At 37.5% G+C, this 20,776-nt stretch overlaps 1 protein-coding gene across 1 annotated transcript in view; it reads left to right on the top strand.

Annotated features, from left to right (window-relative positions):
- Positions 1-20,776, top strand: part of angpt1 (angiopoietin 1) — a 183,339-nt gene that overhangs the window by 38,552 nt on the left and 124,011 nt on the right. The gene's annotated exons all lie outside the window — the stretch shown is intronic.

Below are 20,776 nucleotides of genomic sequence, written 5' to 3'. Positions count from 1 at the left end.
TTATCTTTCTAGTTTTTTTCCACTAAGGCACCATTAGCCAGGGTGCTTTTAGCTAGCGCTTCATCCCACGTAGCTTAACACGGTAAATGCTCAGACAAAAGTCCTATATTCTCACCTCTAAATAGTGAAAGAGCACGGTTAGCGGCTAATGCTAATGCTACTCTAGCAGTGATAGCCTGGGTCAGCAGCAGGCTACAGGCCGGTAATACTCGCCTCTGATTGGCAAAAAAGCTAGCGGTTAGCGGCTTATGCTAGTACCGCTCCTGTTACGGTGCTGGAGAACTAAACTGAAACGCCCGTATAACACTGTACTTCACTGGAGTGGCCTTACTGCTTCTTAATACCTGACTGGTAAAATTCATGCTTGAGGAGCACTGAGGATTTTGGGGAAAAATTGAAGGATTTTAAGTGCACATATTAGTGCAAAAAATATCAAAAAGCTGTCCATTCTAACAGAGAAAAGAGATTTTGGTAGAAAACAAATCCACATTCATGATTCAGGAGACCCCACACACCTATCCTCCAGGTCAGTGCAGGGTTATTTAGCCTTCATGGGACATGACATTATATAACTTCCTGTCTCATGACAAAAAATACGCTTGTACTAATTCTCTTAATTAATCATGGGTGTGTTTTGGACTCAACGTAAAATAAACCAGTGAGTGTGTCACTGCCTTTCCCTTTAAGAGGCAGGTGTGCTCTGACTTTGGCACGTTCATATCTTAATAGCGGTGCTTTTTTATGTCTTAGCAGAGGATACTGACCTGCACGTTTATTCTGTGAAGATACACCAGCATCTCATTTAAGGGAGCAGAATCGTTATTTTATTCTTTATGCTGTTTATTGTTGAGTTATAAGTCGGGATTGCGTTCTGCAGGGTGTCCTACAGGAGGGCTATTGACTGTTGTCTAGGTTCATTTCAGTCAGTGGTGCACCTGTTTAGCCGAAATTTACCTGAACACACCTCACTTCCAGGCACACCGCGTGCATCAGCATAGATGCATAGATTAATCCTGTATAACTGTGTAAGATAGCAAAGAGCATCGCAACACGCCTTGCACAGGGTGGACAATAGGGCCCAAAATATTAAGTTTACCAAGTTTTTTATGGATTCACTCCATAAAACCAACACAACACAAAGTAACACCACAACCACCACCATGTCAGTGCAGTCACTACAGTGCTGAGAATAATGACCCACCACCCTAATAATAATAACCGCTGCTCTGTGGTGGTTTTCTCTACTGTGGGGTCCAGATACTTTAAGAACAGGGTGAAAAGAGGATAATAAAGTATACAGAGAAACAGAAACAGAACTACAATCTGTCATTATAGAACTACAAAGTGTCTCTGTGTGGTCAGTTTAGCTAGTAAGATAAACAGCAATTGTAGAAACAAGGAGGTGGTCATAATATTGTGACTTGACTGTGTGTAATATATGATAATAAATTCCAATCACAGTCCTCCCTGTTTATTTGGTGCTCTGAGTCTAATGTTGATAGATGTTCTTAAAGTGACCTTGTGCTTTTTTTTGTGAGTAAGCTAAGTAGTCAGCCTCTGCCAACTATATATATACACACACACACACATCTCTCAGTGAGATGTATAGACTCACACCTGGCTCTGATACGTGTTCTATCTCACTCTCTCCTCTCACCCTCACACAGCTGGTCATGTAAATGCCATGGATTTTATTAATAGGACTCTAACAGCTCTCCAGTACAGGTGCCATGTGTTTTATCTGCTCACCCTCTGCCATCTGTGCCACAGCTCCAGTGGTCAGTGTGCCTCCAGGAAAAATATTAAAAAATACTAAACCCGGGTTTTATTCTTTGTATAGTCTTTTTTAATTCAGTTTTCTGAGTATTAACTAAATAATTATGTGGCATGAGTTTTATTTTAGCTGACATAATGGCCAAACAGTCCAATAATAAATTAAGTAAACTGACTGATTACAATCAGGTACAATTTGCAATTATTTTGAGTAATATGGAATATGAGTATCAAGATAGTATACCTAAACTGAACTTAAATATTAAAAACAATAAAATGTGAATTATTTAAATGAAAATGTTTGCTCACATAATTAATGTCAACAATAATTAAGCTGGCCAAAACATTTTGTTTTGGAGGTTTATAAATATTTTTATACAAAAAGATCATGCAAACAAAAACAAATTATTAAACAATATGCCGCAGATTTTGGTACTGACTGCCAAAAACATACATTTCTGGAAAACATAAGAGACCACTTAAAAATGATAAGTTTCTTTAATTATACCAAATTGATAACCTTTGAAATATAATCAAGAGGAAGATGGATGGTAACAACCATCAAACCAAGCTGAACTACTTGAATTCTTGCATTAAGTTAAGTTAAAAAACTGTGATTAAAATCCGGGGTTATTCCACCAAATATTGATTTCTGAACTTTTAAAACTTTGTGAATATTAACTTGTTTTTTTTACATTATTTGAGGTCTGAAAGCTATGCATATTTTTTATTATTTCTCATTTTCTGCAAATAAATGCTCTTAATGACAATATTCTTTTTGGAATTTGGGAGAAATATTGTCTGTAGTTTATAGAATAAAACAACAATGTTCATTTTACTCAAACAGATATCTGTACATAGTAAAATCAGAGAAACTGATTCAGAAACTGAAGTGGTCTCTTAATGTTTTTTTTCAGAGCTGTACATATTTAAACAATTATTATATTTGTGTATTATATCATCAATATATGTAATAATATATGTAGAAAATGGTCCTAAAATTATAATAATAAAGTTTATTAATTATTTCTAGGACCAAATATTACCAAACAGTAGTTATTGTGACATGCCCATACTTACACTAAAACTAAATTTTCACTTACACCACACTAACTGTGATTTCACATGTTTTAACAGTGAAGCAAAAAATCAGAAAAATCTCTATATACAGTACCAGTCAAATTTTTGGATATTTTTATTGTCTTTCCCTACATTGTAAATAAACACTAAGGTAAATCAGATAATGAATGAACACATAAGGAATCCTGTACTAAACTTAAAAGTGTTAAACAAACCAAAATACTCTCTCATGGGGTGTTGTTAACTTGAGGTTTCTGAGGCTGGTAGAGGTAACTCCTTTCATGTTCCTGATGAGAGCCAGTTTCATCATAACGTTTTTCATGGTATTTGCAACTGCACTTGAGGATACTTTCTTGAAATTTCATGGAAATACTTTAAGAAACTTAATTTCTTAAAGAATTTAAAGGATTTTTAAAGGATTTTAACATTATTCAAATAAAGCTATTTACAGTATACCAACTCTACCTCTTCACAACACAAAAGATGTGCAAAGCTGTCATCTAAGCAAAAGTTGCTACTTTGAAGAATCTAAAATAATAATAAAAAACATTCTGGTTTGTTCAGCACTATTTTGTTTACTAAATAATTCCATATGTTGTTTCTTCATAGTTTGGAATGCTATAGTTTTAATCTACAATGCCAAAGATGTTTAAAATAATGAATAAAACACTACAAGATGCCAGATGGAGGGGAAATTCTATATTTCCGAAGTTGTACAGGCATTTAATATTTTCATCAATCCATAGTGTTACATGTGTACTAGGAAAACATCATAGAAAGCGTCACCATCCACAGTGGACAGAGCAGTGTGTGTAATGATCATGACCGGTGGTGTCTGTCTAGAATTATCCATACCTACAGAAGTGACTCTAGGAGAAATGGCATCCATATTCAGTATAGGAGATCTGTTAGATATCCTGCAGGTCAGTGCAGCCTTCTTTAACTTCCATGAGACATGAAAAAAAAAATGGGACACAATACTTGTTCCCTTCCCATGACTTTTGCCATATCAGTGTAATTAAAAAGGCAAACTATGTATATATATTTTTTAAATGTAACAGTGTGACTCATTCTTTGGTATCTTGCTTTGACTTTCTCTGCTCAGGCCACATGGTTGACCCTCTAAAGTGCGTGATGGTTCTGCAGTATGTGCACTGACGTCCACTAAAGCTGCCCAGCAAATGCCAGCAAACTGTTTGTGAACATCAGGCTGCCATAAATTCAGAAGGTCAAATGAGTGCCACTCCAAACACACACACACACATAAAAACACACACAGTCAATGATTCACTCTAGTGACCACTAAGCAATGCATTAGTGCTTGAGGCCTGCTTGCCAGAACAGCGATTGGGGGCGAGGGGTTTATGGTGGGGTGGAGTACACATTAAAATATTTCCATCTATAAATGTATTTTCTGAGTATGTGGCTGACCCTGGGCATGAATGTGATAATGGAATAATTGGCTCTGTTGTTGGACTACAATGGCCAGATTCCTTGGAGTGCTGGAGTTGGACAAGCTTTTGTAGCTAAAGCTGAAGTACTACTACCTTAGCCAAGGGGCTCCAATCAATATCCAGTCGCCCTGCTCTAAAAGCAATGCCAAGAACTTTGGTGAAGTCCTGTTCTGATTGCTGAACTCTTCTGGACCCACAACCAGCATGGGGCTTTACATCGTGTTCTCACTGAGGACACTTAAAAAAATCTACTCCATCCATCCATACAGCATTCGAAAATCTGTTAGAAAGCCTTCTCTGGGCAGTAGAGACAGCTATTCCAACAAAATAAGGATAGAGGGACACACATACACACTAAGAGAAAGAGAGAGTAAGAGAAAGAAGGCAAATATCCACAGTAATAATTACTAGTACTACTAGTACTAGTACTAGTAGCACATTATTTGGATGGTACTTAAAGATGCTCAAATAACATTCCACTAACATTCAGCTGAATGTCTATTAAATGCAACATAACCCTAACTTAAATGTAAATAATTCTCTATAAACCCTAACCCTAACCTTAAGCCTAACCTCAACCATGAATAACCCTAAGCGTTAACCTTAAATCCAAGCCCAAACGTAACCCTAACCCGAACCTTAACCTAACCCCTAAATTTAACCCTGAACCTAATCTGAACCAAAACCTTAACCCAAACCTTAACCAACTCCTAAGCCTAACCTTAACCCAAACCTCAAATCTAACCCTAAGCCTAACCTTAACCCAAACCTCAAATCTAACCCTAAGCCTAACCTTAACCCAAACCTCAAATCTAACCCTAAGCCTAACCTTAACCCAAACCTTAAATCTAACCCCAAGCCTAACCTTAACCTAAACCTTAAATCTAACACCATACATAGCCTTTAAATGTTAAGACTAAAGTTTGCGGCGTTTAAAGTTTTTGATCAGGAGATCGCTGGTTCAAATCCCTGCTCATGCAGCTTGCCATCAGCTGCTGGAGCTCTGAGAGAGCACAATTGGCCTTGCTCTCTGGGTGGGTAGATGGTGGCGTCTGTAAGCTTATGTTTCAGAACCGAGTCACAGCGCTTTTCTCCGAGCATGCTGTGATGCTACTCAGCAATGCTGCATCAACAGCAGTTCAAAAAGAGGCGGTGGCTGACTTCACATCTGTCAGAGGAGACATGTGCTAGTCTTCACCCTCCTGGTGTTGTGGCATCACTAGTGATAGGAGATATACAGCTAAGTATCAACTGAATGGATAGGACAGTTGGCCTAGCTAAATTGAAAAATGATAAAATAGGAGATAATTAGAAATAAATTTCCATAAAAAAGGTTAAAGTTTGGATTAGAGTTGGATGTAGGGTTACATTCAATACAGAATCATTTACATATACCTTTTTCCACAGATGTATTATTTCCTGTGTGTTGAGTCTGAACACAAAAACTCATTTGATTCACACTTAAATCTGATTTAATATGAACAAGATCCATCTTTGAACACCTACAAAAGTGGTTTGACTGATGAGACGAATGCAGTCCGATACATTTTGGGGGTGTTTACACCTGGCATTTTATGTGGACAAGTGAAATCCGAAGGTCTGAAAATCCAGGTGTAAACAGGCTGTTTTTTTAGACCCGGTTTGCATCCATTGAATCGTCTGCACTCTGCTACTACTTTTCAGACGTAATGATGTGGAAGCCATTGGACATATTTGCTTGGTTTTCACAGCATACTTGGTTTGATGAGCTATTTTAGCTTAACATAGCATTCATTTTAAAACTGGAATTCCTTAAATGAGGGTATATTGCACCATTCTTTCTGCTCACATATTGCATTGTCGTTCTTTCCTGTCCTCTTTTGAAGATTCGTTGGCATTGCATTATGAAATGCATTTTAACTAGGCCTGTCACAATAATTACATTGTCGTTCAATAAATAGACATGACCTCAATCATTTTAATAATCGTGATATTGTCCATTTTGTTTGCACTTACAAATTGCACCTCCATCAACACCAAAACACACTTGAAGAAACCTAGTAACGGCCCATTGCAGTTTTTATCTTTTAAGGTTTGTGTTGCCTTAGCCTTTCTCTCACCATCAGCTTATCTCCTAAATGAAGGCTGAGGCAGGTTCTTTGTGCCGGTTCAACGCAGGCCAGCTGGGACAGACCGGGGCTGCATGTCATGGTATGGGATGGGTCCAAGGTTTCCCTGCCTTCGCACTTCACAATGTGTATATGTATGTATGTATGTATGTATGTATGTATGTATATATATATATATATATATATATATATATATATATATATATATATATATATATATATGTGTGTATATATATATGTGTGTATATATATATATGTGTGTGTGTGTGTATATGTATGTTGAAGAACCTACTATAACCTACTTTGGTTCTAGCTGGGAACTTTTTGGGTTCAAAAATTAGGTGCGTTAACAGGAATGGAAAGTGTATTGTCTTTAAAAGGGTGTAATTTCTTTGTTATGATATTATGTCAACGTTATATTAATGCCAATTAATGGTCTTAAAAAACAAACAATATGGTTTATCTCAATAATTTCTGGGACAACATTTCGTTCACAGACAATGTTATCGTGACAGGCCTAATTTTAACATTTTTTTATTCTCCTATGTCTGAATACCAATTTATGTAGTGCATCTACAATCACATCCTCGTGTGAAGTATGTTTCGGGTGTGTAATGGTGTGGAAGCCATTTGGTTAAGTCTGCATTTGATTAGCCGTTTTAGCTTAGCATAGCATTTCAAATAGGATACTCCTCATAAAATGAAGATATTTTACACTACTTTTTCTTTCCCTTATATTGCATCAGGGCTTTTTGCTGTCATCTTCTGAAGCTAGAATGAGCTAGAATGTCTTTGAAGGTACCCACCCAGACAGGCCATCATTAAATCCAGTTTTAGCTGCTGCTGACAGTGTGTTCTGCACTGGATTTATAGCTATTTAGTGGCACAATCCTCTGAAGAGTACTTTATAGCAGTAATCAAAAGCACGTCTCTGGACATGCCAAAAGGTCAGTGATTTATCCTGCGTCTCAGTGCTGCTCTCTCTAGCTGAGGTGGGGGGCCTCGTATTGACAGCACTCACTCACAGCTTCTTTGTTAAATGATGAGTAAAAAGGCGACAGGAGGTAGACAGTTGTCGTTGTGGCTGTCCTTCATCTGCCAGTCATGGCTAACGGGCAGCGTGCTGGAGGAGCTCACCTCAAACTGGCAGTGACAGCTCAGTCCAGAGGAGCTCATCGCTCCGGGCCGTCCTCCATCTGCTGAGAGCTTTCTTGGCAGTGGCAGGAGAACATATGAAGGTGCTTAGATAGAGACCTCTGCTTTTACATGGCAGCAGAGAGGGAGAAAGAAAGAGAGGAAGAGGGAGGAAAGCTGAATTAAATTCAGCAGGAGATGGACATTAGCTTTGGAGTTCTTATCCAAGAAGGACTTATTTGTCTTGATTTGAGGGACAACTTAAAAAAAAAAACATGTAGAATGTCATGAGTTTATTTGAGTCATTTGAACAATTTCAGTATCTACACAACTAGATTCAATAACCTATACCAGTGTGAAACCCATTTTTATGGCTAATGCTAACCATTTTATTAAACCTATACCTACAGTATATATGCACAGCAGGTTCTCTATAAGTTGTAAGAACTACACTGAGATGCCACATGTCATGGGACAGGAACTAGTGTCTTACCCCATGACTTTTGCCATGTCCGTTCAATGGAAGCTAAAGAACACTTCGCTAACCTGTAGGATTCACACCGACAATTCTAGCCAGATGCTGCGGTCACAATCATTACAACCCACTGCTCTGTCCACTGTGGGAGGTAATGCCTTCTATGATTTTTTTTTTATGAAACTGTGAATTGAGAAATGTTAAAATGCTCACACAACTACTTTCCGGGTTAGGGTTGTAAAGTTTATCAGTTCAATTTTCTGACATTTAAGGCTAAATTCTAAAAAACGAAATTGTGTTTAACATTTCATTAGTTAATTTTAACCATGTAGTCTATTTAAATGGTTTTTAATTTCTCCCCTTGTATTCTGAATTTCTTTTTTAAAAAAATGAAAAAATAATATTTTCTGTTTTTTTTTTTCCAATTTCACTGACAATCTATAAAGTATAATTTACCATAACTTTGTTTCAATATGCAAAAATAGTACATTGGAGTTAAACATTTTGGTTTTATTTTTTTTCCTTGAAATTCAGATTGTGCAGGGCAGAAATTGAAAATGTGGAAAAAATCAAATTGTCATTTTACACCCAATGTCTTCTGTTTTTGAATTTTGACTCAAACAGTCAGAAAAAAGAATTGGTAAATGTTAGACTTGCCCATCTGGCCTAAAATAATTTGATTTACACTTAAATTTGATTTAATATGAACAAGATGCATCTCTAAACACCCAAAAAAAGGGGTTTGAATGATCAGATGAATGCAGTCCAATACATCTTGTGGGTGTTTACACCTGGCATTTCAAGTGGACAGATACAATCCGAAGGGGTCTGAAAAAGCCAGGTGTAAACAGGCTCTTTTTATGAAACCCAGTTTGCATCCCTTGAATCAACATAAAACAATAGGGAAACCTTTCTGGTGCCAACCAGACATATTGGGACAACTACTGCTTCATTCTTTCCTTCCAAATTTAGGGTATTAAAATAAGTTAATTTTGTTTTTGTTGTAGTAACTGTCTCTACTCTCCAGCAAAGGCTTTATTACTATGTTTCAGAGCACTACTGTGAGGATTTGATTGCATTAATTTCATTAAGAAGCGCAACAAGAGTAAGGTGAGGATGTTGAATGATCAGTGCCCATCAACCCTTCATCACCCAAACTCACCAGCAACCCACTCTAAGGTACTATGGGTCTTATTTCTTTGGGTTGAAGAAACTTTTTGATGACCTAAAAATCCATAAAGACCAGTTAAAGAACCCTTGCTCTACATAATCTTTTCCTTTACTAAAGAATACTCAAAAACCTCTTTATTTTAAAGGAGTTACAGAATAAGTGTAAAAACATTGACTGAGCTGTTTACACTCTACATCTGCTCTTCATGAGATGTTGAGGTTTGTTGAGGTTTCAGATGCATTCGAGGAACTCATAAAGCCAGCATGAGCTCCTCGCTCATTGACAATGTGAGCAAATATTTTCAAACGGAACAAGACAAACAGAGCCAGTATTTAGCCTGCGTGCTCCAAAACGTGCATTACCAGCACCTCCAGCCCATTAATCAGTCGCCCACTCGCCCCCTACACACTGTAGACGTTGGCTGGGAGAAGGAGAGAGAGTGTGAAAGAAGGAGAACGGCTTTCCTTGCATTTTTCAGATTCCGACACATCTCTAGTGTTTCCTTCACTTCAAAGAGCAGCTTGTGTTTTCTGAACCTGATGCAGGCCTGGGAGTGATAAACAAAGAAGAGCGGTAGTCGCGGCCTTTCACCCTTTTATTGGCACTCTATTTGGGGTGAGCGTACCTATGACCTGAAGAGGCATTAGCTAAAATTCTTTAAAACTGCTGCGTTAATAGAGGAGAAGTTCTGTCATTAATCTTCATTTCATTTCATTTCATTCACACACATCTTTTCACTTAATCATGGCCAGAAAACACTGGAACCCCTGATCTACTAACAGAAAATTCAGAGTGTGTCTATATGCACTCAATCTAATCATCATAATCATATTTCTTCTATAAACCTGACTATTTCAAAGTGATTAATCTTCATACTCTGTTTTCAGGATTTAAATTTAAATCTTGTTTTAGGATTTAAATTTCGATTTTGACTTCTAACAAAGAGCTGAATTTCAAATCAGTAGTCAGATATTTCAGCACATGTATACACATGATTTGTTTCAGTTTTCTCTCTTTCATTCTGTGCGTTAGTGGTGGGCGATATGGCCCTAAAATAATATCACAATATTTCACAGTATTTTCACAATACCGATACTCTTGGCAATATGACAAAACACTAAAAAAAAAAGAAAGTATTTCAAGAATAAACTACTGCTACAAAAATTATTGCATACGATATATGGCACACCCCTAACTGAGATATTAAAAAATACAAACATTTTATCAGATTTGTAACAGACATCAATGATCCAGTATGTCATGATACTAATAATGCACTCCAAATATCTCCATATATCCAGGATTAAAGTAAAGTAAATCATACTGGACAGATATAATCTGTCTCTAGTAAATATATGATGGGAAATGAGAACAGTGTGAATTTTTTCTTTTGCTAAAATCAGCAAAAAAAGTAGTACTCTAAAAAGATAATTAGGGTGGGTAATATGGTACAGTATTTTAGAGTATAATATCGTTCACGATATTTAAAAAAGTTGGCGATATTATTGCGTACAATACAATACAATATGGCACACCACCACACTCATTAAAAAATAACACTTATGTTCATCTTTGCAGCAATATTAAAGAATACAATTTAGAAATGCAATGTTGCATACTTTTATAAATCATTAAATAAGGCTCCATATTTGCCAGAAATGTCACAGCAGAGAGTTTGAAGTTTATTGCGAGATTTTTGGCTGGTTGCAAAGTAGAAATTATTGCCATTGAATTATGTAAACCATCAGCTTTCCCATTATTTGGTTACCCCACTTCAGCTAAACATTGATTGGATATTATTCCACCCTGAAGTCCACAAATGGACTGGATAAAAATACTGGTAACTTTATCATAATATTTGGTAAAACACTCTTTGGAAACAATAACTAAAACCAGTCATTTCCTGTAACCATGAATATGCTTTTTTTCCTGTCTACTGGAATTTTGGATCACAGATTTGCTTCTTCAAGATCCAATTGCCCCAGGACTCAGAATTGAAGAGCGCTTTCATCCAACTGCTGTTTTGAGATCTTTCTACTGGAGTAAGATCTGGCCTCAGAACTGGCCTCTTCACAACTATTCAGTTATTTCTTTTAAACTCTGTTTCCATCTCTGAAGATGGATTGCAGCTCTGAGAGATTATCAATACAGTTCAGTTGAGTCAACAGTAGATTTCTTTATTGCCAGCACTTCACCATACTGATACTGACTGAGCAGTTTAGCCTTACAGTATATGCTCAGCATAGTGTCTATTTTTCTTTAAGCTTGATGGTTTAGATCAGGGGTATTTAATTAAAATTCAGCATGGTCCAAGGTCCGGACCAATTTTTAACTTGTGTTATAATTAAGTGCTATATCCTGTAAGGTTGTTTGAACTATGATGAAAAAAATATATAATAATAATAAATGGCTCTCTGGACAGATTTTGTTTACATTCCTCTCTGTCGTGCTCGGCGGTGACTTTAGTTTCCGCCCGTTCTCATTTTTCCACCCGTTCTCGGCCTCCCTCTTCTTATAAAGGCGTTTTTTTCACGACCGCGTCCCAATTCAACAGCCGGAGCAGCGGGACCGCGACCCTGACACTATTTCCCTTTGGCCTCATTTAGGCCCTGTTTAAAAAATGTTTTTTGTTGTTTTTTTACCTTGAAATTCTAGGTTTTCTATTACTAAATGTACATATTTATTGTAAGTCCCTTTGGACAAAAGCGCCTACCAAATGTAACGTAATGTAATGTAACTTTACCAGCTTTACCAACCTGGTTGACTGGCATGACCAAAAACAGATGTAACTTTCCTTATGCTGGTCAAGAGCTGGATAACCATCTCTTACCATCTCTCTCTAACCAGCATAGACCAGTTAAAACAATTCAAAACCACATAACACCAATAGCTGGTCAATAGCTGGTGTTTTGTAGGGTTACCCCTTACAAATTACACATTTAGGAAGCAAGAGATCAGATTTGGCTTATCTTGATCTTTCTGGTTTTTGTGTCTCTGATTTTTTTGGACATGACTGTCTTTTGGACAAATTGCTCTTTTAAACAGAACTGCAGTGAGTGATCTGATAAAGAGATAATGGTGCGCTGGAGATGAACTCATCAGATGGAGATGAGTTGAAGATCAGCTAGAGATCTGCTGGAAATGGTGCTGGGCGATTTTCACAATTAATTCGGTTAATTCGTATTACAGATTTAATGTGATTTCAAACTGGAGTAATCGTGATTTTACATACAGACATTTTATCTCTTTAATCTAAAATATCCGGAAATGCTACTCATTTCTGAAGTGTTTATCCATCTTACCTTGGTTACTGGTGGCCTCTACAGACTTACGCACCCATATTTTCTAATATAAACGTTGAGCTGAGGCTGAGCTCGTACCCAAAAAAAGTTTCAGCACTTTCGACACAAACATCCAGTGGGAAAAGCAGCTAAAATAAACCCTACCATTTCTAAAAACTGCAGCATCATCACTTACAGGTAAACCTAGTTTTGAACCATTTCTTTGTCATCTGTATTTTGATTTTTAGTAGGAGGACAAAAAGATTATAATTGAAAATTTGATTTTTTTTTGTAAAAAAATCAAAGCTGGAGATTAACTGGAGATCAGCTGGGGGTCTGTTTCATAAGGCATATAGCAGTACTGAGGTGTTGCCTGGAGCAAATAAAGACTAACAGCACAATTATGCGTTCTCTGAGCCGGGGAGAGCTCTGGCAGAGGCCCACAGGTTTGTCATGGTAACAAACACAGCCGTATACTCTGATTTCTGGCTGACTTCACGCACCCCTCACTGCTGTGTTTATTTAATTGTAATTCTAATAATGCTGTATTCTTTTTTATAAACTTCTTGGCATGTAGAGACTGCTGCAGTACAAGGCAAAACATCTCACCTTCAGGATCACTCCCCTGCATTTGGCTTCAACTTACAAATCGTTCCTCAATCATATATATATATGAGCAGATAGAGGTATTTGAAATTCAAGGACCTGGCTTGAGACCAGTTCTGTTAATGTATGAATTCTAGCACGGCCTTAAAGCCATTCGTGATGGATCAGAAAGGTGTTACTGTTTTTTTTACAGGATGTAAGTCATTATGTGTAGTAAAAGTAGTGTAAACAAGCTAAAAAGTGTCGATTTTTGCTCTCTGGTGTACCATTTTGGTTGTCAAATACAGTTATATCTTTGGAAATGACTGTAATTCATAAAGTACAGTTGGCTTAATATGTATATGCCTTTTGTGTCCGCAGCACAATTTCATACATAAACTCCATAACAATACATTTTTCAAGAAGTACTGAATGAACACATTATTACAAATATAGAAAAATGTTAACCCCTTATTTAAAAGTACTATTCGTACATTTTATACAGTTTTACAATTAAGGCATTTCAATTGTACATCAAGCTATTTTAACATGTCCAGTGATTCCCAGTCCACCCCATTATCTTAGGAGGCCTGTACCAAGTGAAACCTTTCCTGGAAAAACTCTGTGCTACTTTGGCCAACATACTATTTCTCACATCCACAGAGAGTTCTTTGCTATGAGGTGCCATGTTTAAAATGTAGTAAGAATTGTACCCAAAACACCACACACCAAAACACTTACAATGCTGATCCCTTTCAAACTTGGACCAAAAGAAGACACAGTGGACAGTTGGGCACAATTTGGACAAGTTCACTGTGAGGTGTACTCACTTGCGTTGCCAGATATTTAGACATTAATGGTTGTTTTTAATCATTTTCAGAGGACATACGTTATGTCCGAGTTTTATTTCTATTGTGTTGCTCCATGAAGAGATATAGAAGAGACAGACATTAATATTATGGTGATATTCATATAATAATTATTATTATAATCACAATTTTTTTGTAAATGTTCTCCTTCCACAGCTTTCAACATGGAAACACAGAATTGCATTGCTTGTACTTTTTAGAGCGCTAAGTGGCATGTTTTTCGTAAAATGGGTGTTTTTAGTCATTTTCAGGGCCACGTTTGAGGGGGAGGGGGATTTCCCGCTCACAGCAACAACTTAGCAACACCACAGCAACCATCTACAAACACCATTTATTATTGTTATTTTTATAATTGCTTGAGAACCATTTGATGGTCCGTTTTGTTGGGGTAATTCATGAAGTACATTGTTTTAACTAATAAACAAAACTGCTGCTGCTGCCTGTTGTTTAGTCACACAGCTGAATAAAGACGGCATTAATTCACTTTGTCAACAATAAAAATAAATACATACCAGAGGGCTGGTTGAGGCCCCACATCACAGAGAGTTAAACACACATTTAGCAGAGCCGTTTGCCGGCACATCTGTGAAAACTAGGAAATGCTCACTCTAACCGGTCTCCTGTTCTGTAAACTGTTAGAAAACTAAGATCAACAAATACCAGCAGCCAGACCTGTTAGACAGTCAGACTCGGGGTCAGGAGGTCACGCACCATGTGTTGGTGCCTTTGTTGCTTTTTCGCCAAATCAGTTTTCATTTATTTTCACTCGCTAATTGTGTCATCGGTGTGTGACACGTATATAGACAGTGGTCTGACACCTACACCCGCCAAACTGCAAATGTGCTTCTGTCTTCAGGGCATCGCTCTAAAGACTCTTGTCAGGGTCAACCCCGCGACCTGTAACCTTCTGCCGCGAGGCGACGTGCGGCCTGTCCCAGAACTCAGGGTATATTTCAGGTCGACTCATAGTCAACTCTGTTATTGTTAAACTGTTTAAACCATTAATAGAGTTGACCGTAACAGAGTTGACATTTTCCTCTATTTTCTAGCCTCAACTTCATATGCTTTCCTTAAACTTAACATAAAGCACCTTTAAAAACAGACAGATTTCGATTAGATTTTTTCAAGAGAATAATTAATTGCAAACAATTAAATCACAGTGTATAGTGTATCCTCAACATTTTAAACATAATAACGTTTATTATACACTATGGGCCCTATCGTAGACCCTGCGCAGGGCGCGTCACAATGCTCATTCCTATCTTACACCCCATGAACAGTCTATTTTCATGGCTTGTGCCTGCGCTATTAATATAGCATCTGATTTTAGGAATACATTTACCCTGATGGGCGTGGAGGTCTGGAAGTGAGGTGTTTTCAGGTAAATTTCTGGCATGTTGCTATTTTAGCAGCAGAAAACACAGGAGCGCCACTGACGAAACTAAACCTAGACAACAGGACATCAGCATCCATTCATATAGATGTGCAAACCTGAATTTTCACTCAACAATAAACAGAAAAAATAATAAAATAATATTGCTGGTCAGTATCCTCTGCTGAGCATTGCACTGTTAAGATAGGAAAACGCCAAAGTCAGAGCTTACCTGCCTCTTAAAGGAAATGACGACTGGCACACCGGAGATTAAGTGTTATGCCCAAAACACACCTGTGATTAATAAGAGCATTTATTCATGCCTTTCGCTCATTTCGAGCTGCACAAAGTGTATTTTTTGCATCCTCACAATACCAAAGTCACACCGACACACCCTAAATCCAGCTGCACAGTCCTGACCTTACTTCCTTTAAAAAGTTTCCTGGCAGAGGAAGTAACATCACTAGGTTCAGGTTTTATGTTTGTATTAGAACTGATTGCTGATTTTTATTTTGAAGTTTTATAACAGAGGTAACAGAGTTGACCACAACACTTTGACAGACAGAAAATATACATTTAAAAGTACTTTAATTTATATGTAAAACTAAAGCGCACACAGAAAATTGTATGTTCTATGTAATTAGTTATATACTAGTTATATAAATCTGATACTAAAGCATTTTTTAAATTGGAGTATCCAAATTAAAAAATATCACCTTTTATTAGATTGTGTTCTGTTTTTAAAAATGTGAAAAAATAAGATGTAAATGTCTGGCAGATGTAAAATGTACCCCAATTGTGTCCCAATGCAGTATTAAATGATTTTTCATATTAACTTATATTGTGGAAGCTGACAAATGAAAATTAACCCATTTTATTGAGAATTGACACAAATGAACAGATTAATGTTAGGGGGTTGTATTTGTTGGACACCTCAGTGTGTAAAACATTAACTCTAATAAGTGCTTATCCCGTATTTGTTTAACTCACCCACAGGTTTAGTCCTGCTGAAGGTCCTGGTTTTTAGCAGAGTTAGCGTTCTAGACAGGTGATGGCTGATATACGGCCTCTGAAATCACACAGCGAATCCGGAGTCTTTGTGCTGAGACGCGTGGATCCGTCGTGTGAGTTGTGGAGCTCCGCTGTAAAGCTAATGGTTTTAATTCTCTTAGGTGTTTAAAGGGCCTCACAGAAACGTGTCACACTCGTGTGACCTCAGCGTGCATGAGCAATAAAAGACACATCGCCAATGCTGACGTAATGTAGGCGGCTCAGACCGGCCCTGTGTTCTCAGAGCGAGAAACCCCTGCTATTTTAGCTCCGAAACGCTCGCAATACACTTGGGTTCAATTTCCTCATCTTTCCACCTCCATTTGGTTTGTGAGGGCCCATAAATGTCTGTAGTAATAAGGAGGTCTCGTCAGCCCGAGGGACGGAGCTGCTTTCAGCGCGCTGCATGTGTTATATATTTATTTACTTTCATGTTGCCGTTACACACCGCATTCGAATGCGAGATTTTCCTCTGTGACCCGATCGGAGGAGAGGCTCTCTTGGCCGCTCGTTGTGGTTTTCATGAGAAGGCACTGAAAAGCTGTCAGATATAAAGCTCTTGTATGGGAGCCCTATCACAGAAATATGCTGGCTTGATAAACGGTTCGCTTCATTCGAGCGGTCTGCTCGGCCTTGGCCCGCGTCTGTTTCCAGCCCCTCGGTGCATCGTGAGCAGAAGCTCAGCGTGATGGGTGATGGGTGGCCACTTTTTTAACATGTCTGACAGCCTTCGAGCTGGACAGCTCAGGACTGTAAAAGTGTAAGAGCGACGCATGCTGATTTATTAGCGCTGGTCTGCAGGATTCAGTATTTGTATTAAACTGCTGAATCTGAGAAGTGTTCTTTCTCACTCTGCTTACTCTTCTGTCAAATCCCTGCATGCCTTTGTCCTTCTATGGAACGTTTAAATACATTATAGGTCCAATTTAGGATTCTTTAACCCTTTAACACCCTCATTTACGATAAACAGCAGTGGAATATAGTACATTTTGTATATTTTTGATATCTTTAGGATAATAATATTAAAAATCACTATGACCCAATTTTTTTGGTCACAACCTACCATAATTATAACTCCTCTGACCTTATCTTAGCCTCACTCTATATATATATATATATATGTGTGCGTCCAAAAGTTTTGACACCTTCTCATTCAATGCGTTTTCTTCATTTTCATGAGTATTTACATTGTAGATTCTCACTGAAGCATCAAAACTATGAATGAACACGTTTTCTAGTTATTTCACCTTTTCACCTTTTTTTGTGAAGTACATAAAACTCCACATGTGTTCATTCATAGTTGTGATGCCTTCAGTGAGAATCTACAATGTAAATAGTCAGAAAATAAGGAAAATGCATTGAAAAAGAGAAGGTGTGTCCAAACCTTTGGCCTGCACTGTATGTATGTATGCATGTATGCATGCATGCATGCAAATTTCCCCATTGTGGGATTAATAAAGGATTATCTTGTCTTATCTTTTTAATTAACAGCTCTATCAAATGTTTGAGATAATGTGGTAAAGCCAGTCTGCTGCATAAAATTCTGTGTTGCGAACCATTAATAAAAAAGATAATCAGATTAATCAGATAAAAGAACAATGTTCTGTAATGAATCATGTTTAATCACATTTTTTATTTTTCCTAAGACTTTTAATAGTGAATATTTAAATGTAAAGAAGATCATCAATGTTAGATTGGCAAAGTAGAATTACATTTATATGTATGGTGTGAATCACTTTAAAAAATGATTAATGTAATCACAATAATATTTTATATAATTCACCTTCTTCTTCCTTAGATTTTAATAGTGCATAGTTAAATGTGAATCAATGCAATATTGACAAAATTAAATTACATTTATATTAGTTATATTAATTACAGTACAAAATAATTGTATTAATCACAACATTATTTTTTATGCTGGTTCGTCGCTGATTGCAGCATAATGTTTTGCTTTTTAAGATCTTTTAGCTGTTTTCTGTTGTCAGACAGGTTCTATTTAATGATTTCTTGGTTGTGGTTAATGAAATTGAACTCAGCTTTCCAAAAAGTGGAAATTGGTTTGGATAGTTTTTTTCTCTTAATAAATGAAATCATTGTTTTAAAGGTGATTTTTTAATATTTATGTAGATTCTATTTAACTGACATAAAAAAAAAAGCAAAAGAAATCTGTAAGGGAGCAAATACTTTTTTTTTTTTATGCCACTGTATCGTGTAATCACTCACTTCTGAGGTCAGAAAGTTGGATAAACTCATGATAAAAGAAGTACTATCATTTCAGAAAACACAGTTCCACTGCTCCACAGCTCAGTATGTGTGTCCTATAGAAACATGCTACATGTCCTCTTTGGCTTAGAGCACAGTGTTATATTTACTCAGAGCACAATCTCTACTATGTCGTAGCAGGGCTGTTTACATCCTGGGCCTGGATTATTTACAGCATGGTGAGTAATCCATATTAACTTCAAGCACCTATTCAAAATTCTCATGTACATTATGTACATCACGCCCACGTACGTCAATTACTCCTCCAAATGCAAGAGCCTTTTTGCAAGCCTGCACTTTAGTTTTACTAGATTAGTAGAATCTACACAATTAGGCCATGACATCAATAGCACCTCCTTGTTTCTATATTGTCTATCCGGAGTTCTGCATCTGTTTTCCTGTATACTCTATTATCCTCCTTTCACTCTGTTCTTCAATTATCAGTGGCCCACAGGAGAGAGAGACCACCGCTCTCTCGCTCGCAGAGCAGCTATTTTTTTTATTTGGGTGGTGGGTCATTATTCTCAGCACTGCAGAGATTAGCACTGATGAGCATGGTAGTGGTGTATGAGGTGTCAGTGCGTGTTGAGCTGGTACAGTGAGTAAATCAGATACAGCAGTGCTGCTGGAGTTCTTAAACACTGTGTTCTCCACTATTAAACACTCCTATTTATAGCTGCTCCACCTTGGAGATAAAGTAAAGTCAGAGATTCAGAAGCTCAAACTAAACTCTTGAGTTCTACACTTGAAGTTGGAGCTGCTGGTATAAATTCAGTAATATTAACAGTTTACTGGCAGCAGATGAACCTGTTTCTGAGAGAATGGACCGGACGGATCATAACCTCACTGCTGAAGAAGTATTAGCATAAGCCGCTAACTGCAGTGCTAGCTCTTTCAACATTCAGAGGTGAGTATATCGGACTATAGTCTGCGTGTTTACCTTGTTAAAAGAAGCTACATTGGACAAACCGCTAGCAAATATCACCCTGGCTTACTGAAACACTCAGGGTTCCTCAGTGTAGCGCTGTTGGGTGGCATTTACTAGTGGTTAGCCGCTAATGCTAATGCTGCTGCACCCAGCTTTAGTGAAAATCTGGAAATCTAAGCTTACTATAGATAAACAGAAGCACTTTACTCACACAAATAAACAGTTTTCAGGGGAGAAATCTGTGTAGATTAACATCCAGCATTCCTTTGACTTATAATTTTTTTTTTGTAATAATTACATAGTTGTTTACGTATCACTTTAAATGGTGCTGTATTTTTACAAAAAAAGGCTTATGAAAATTATGAAAATCGCAATCGTAATTAAGAATTGAGAATCGCTCATATATATGAGAAATGTCGCCCAGCCCTAGTGATACGTGATGTGGAACACTTTATTTAATTTAATTTATGATGTGAATAGAGTGAAAAAAAGTCCTCCACACGTACCCCAACTAGAGGAAACAGTGAAATATGACTTGAAATAAATGAGTCATTGTTCGGTATAGGAGTAACCAAGGGTCAGTGATGCTGTGGTGCTTATGGAACAGAGAGGGTTAAAAGTGAAAATGTATGAGAAAGAGAAAAGTCACACAAGGTCATGTTTCAAAATCTGCTTCAATGAAGGTTAAAAATATGGTTGTGTTGCCGCACTGTGATGGAGAAGAGCAGAGCAGTGAATCATGCAGTATACAGGTCTTACTGGCACTGCTGTTTTCCGTATGGAGAGAATAGTCTTTCCTATTTTTACCTCCCGCAGCATCCACCACCGGATCTACAAATCTCACAGCCCTTTAACCCCCGGCCAACTGCGTCCCTGATGAGTTCAGAGGAGTTCCAACAACCCTTCACTTTCCATTATCTAACACATCATCATATCATACCACGGTCAACAGACTGCTGCCAGGCAGGAACGTCTGAACCGAACCCATACACGCGTCACAGATATTTCAAAATCTTGTGTGTGTGTGTGTGTGTGTGTGTGTGTGTGTAAAACATGAAAAGCAGAACAGATTCCTGCAGTACACACCAGATGTGATGCGACAGCCATAGACGCGTTTTTTTTTTTTTTTCAAAGATAAATATTTACCTTTACACCATGTGACGATGTAACGCATGCTGAAGGGTTTAAGCGTGCATTTATCATCCCTGTTTTTTCTGCGCAGGTGCTCATG

This window comes from Astyanax mexicanus, chromosome 3, assembly GCF_023375975.1.
Source record: "Astyanax mexicanus isolate ESR-SI-001 chromosome 3, AstMex3_surface, whole genome shotgun sequence".
Taxonomy (NCBI): domain Eukaryota; kingdom Metazoa; phylum Chordata; class Actinopteri; order Characiformes; family Acestrorhamphidae; genus Astyanax; species Astyanax mexicanus.
This window is presented reverse-complemented; position numbering and strand designations above follow the sequence as displayed.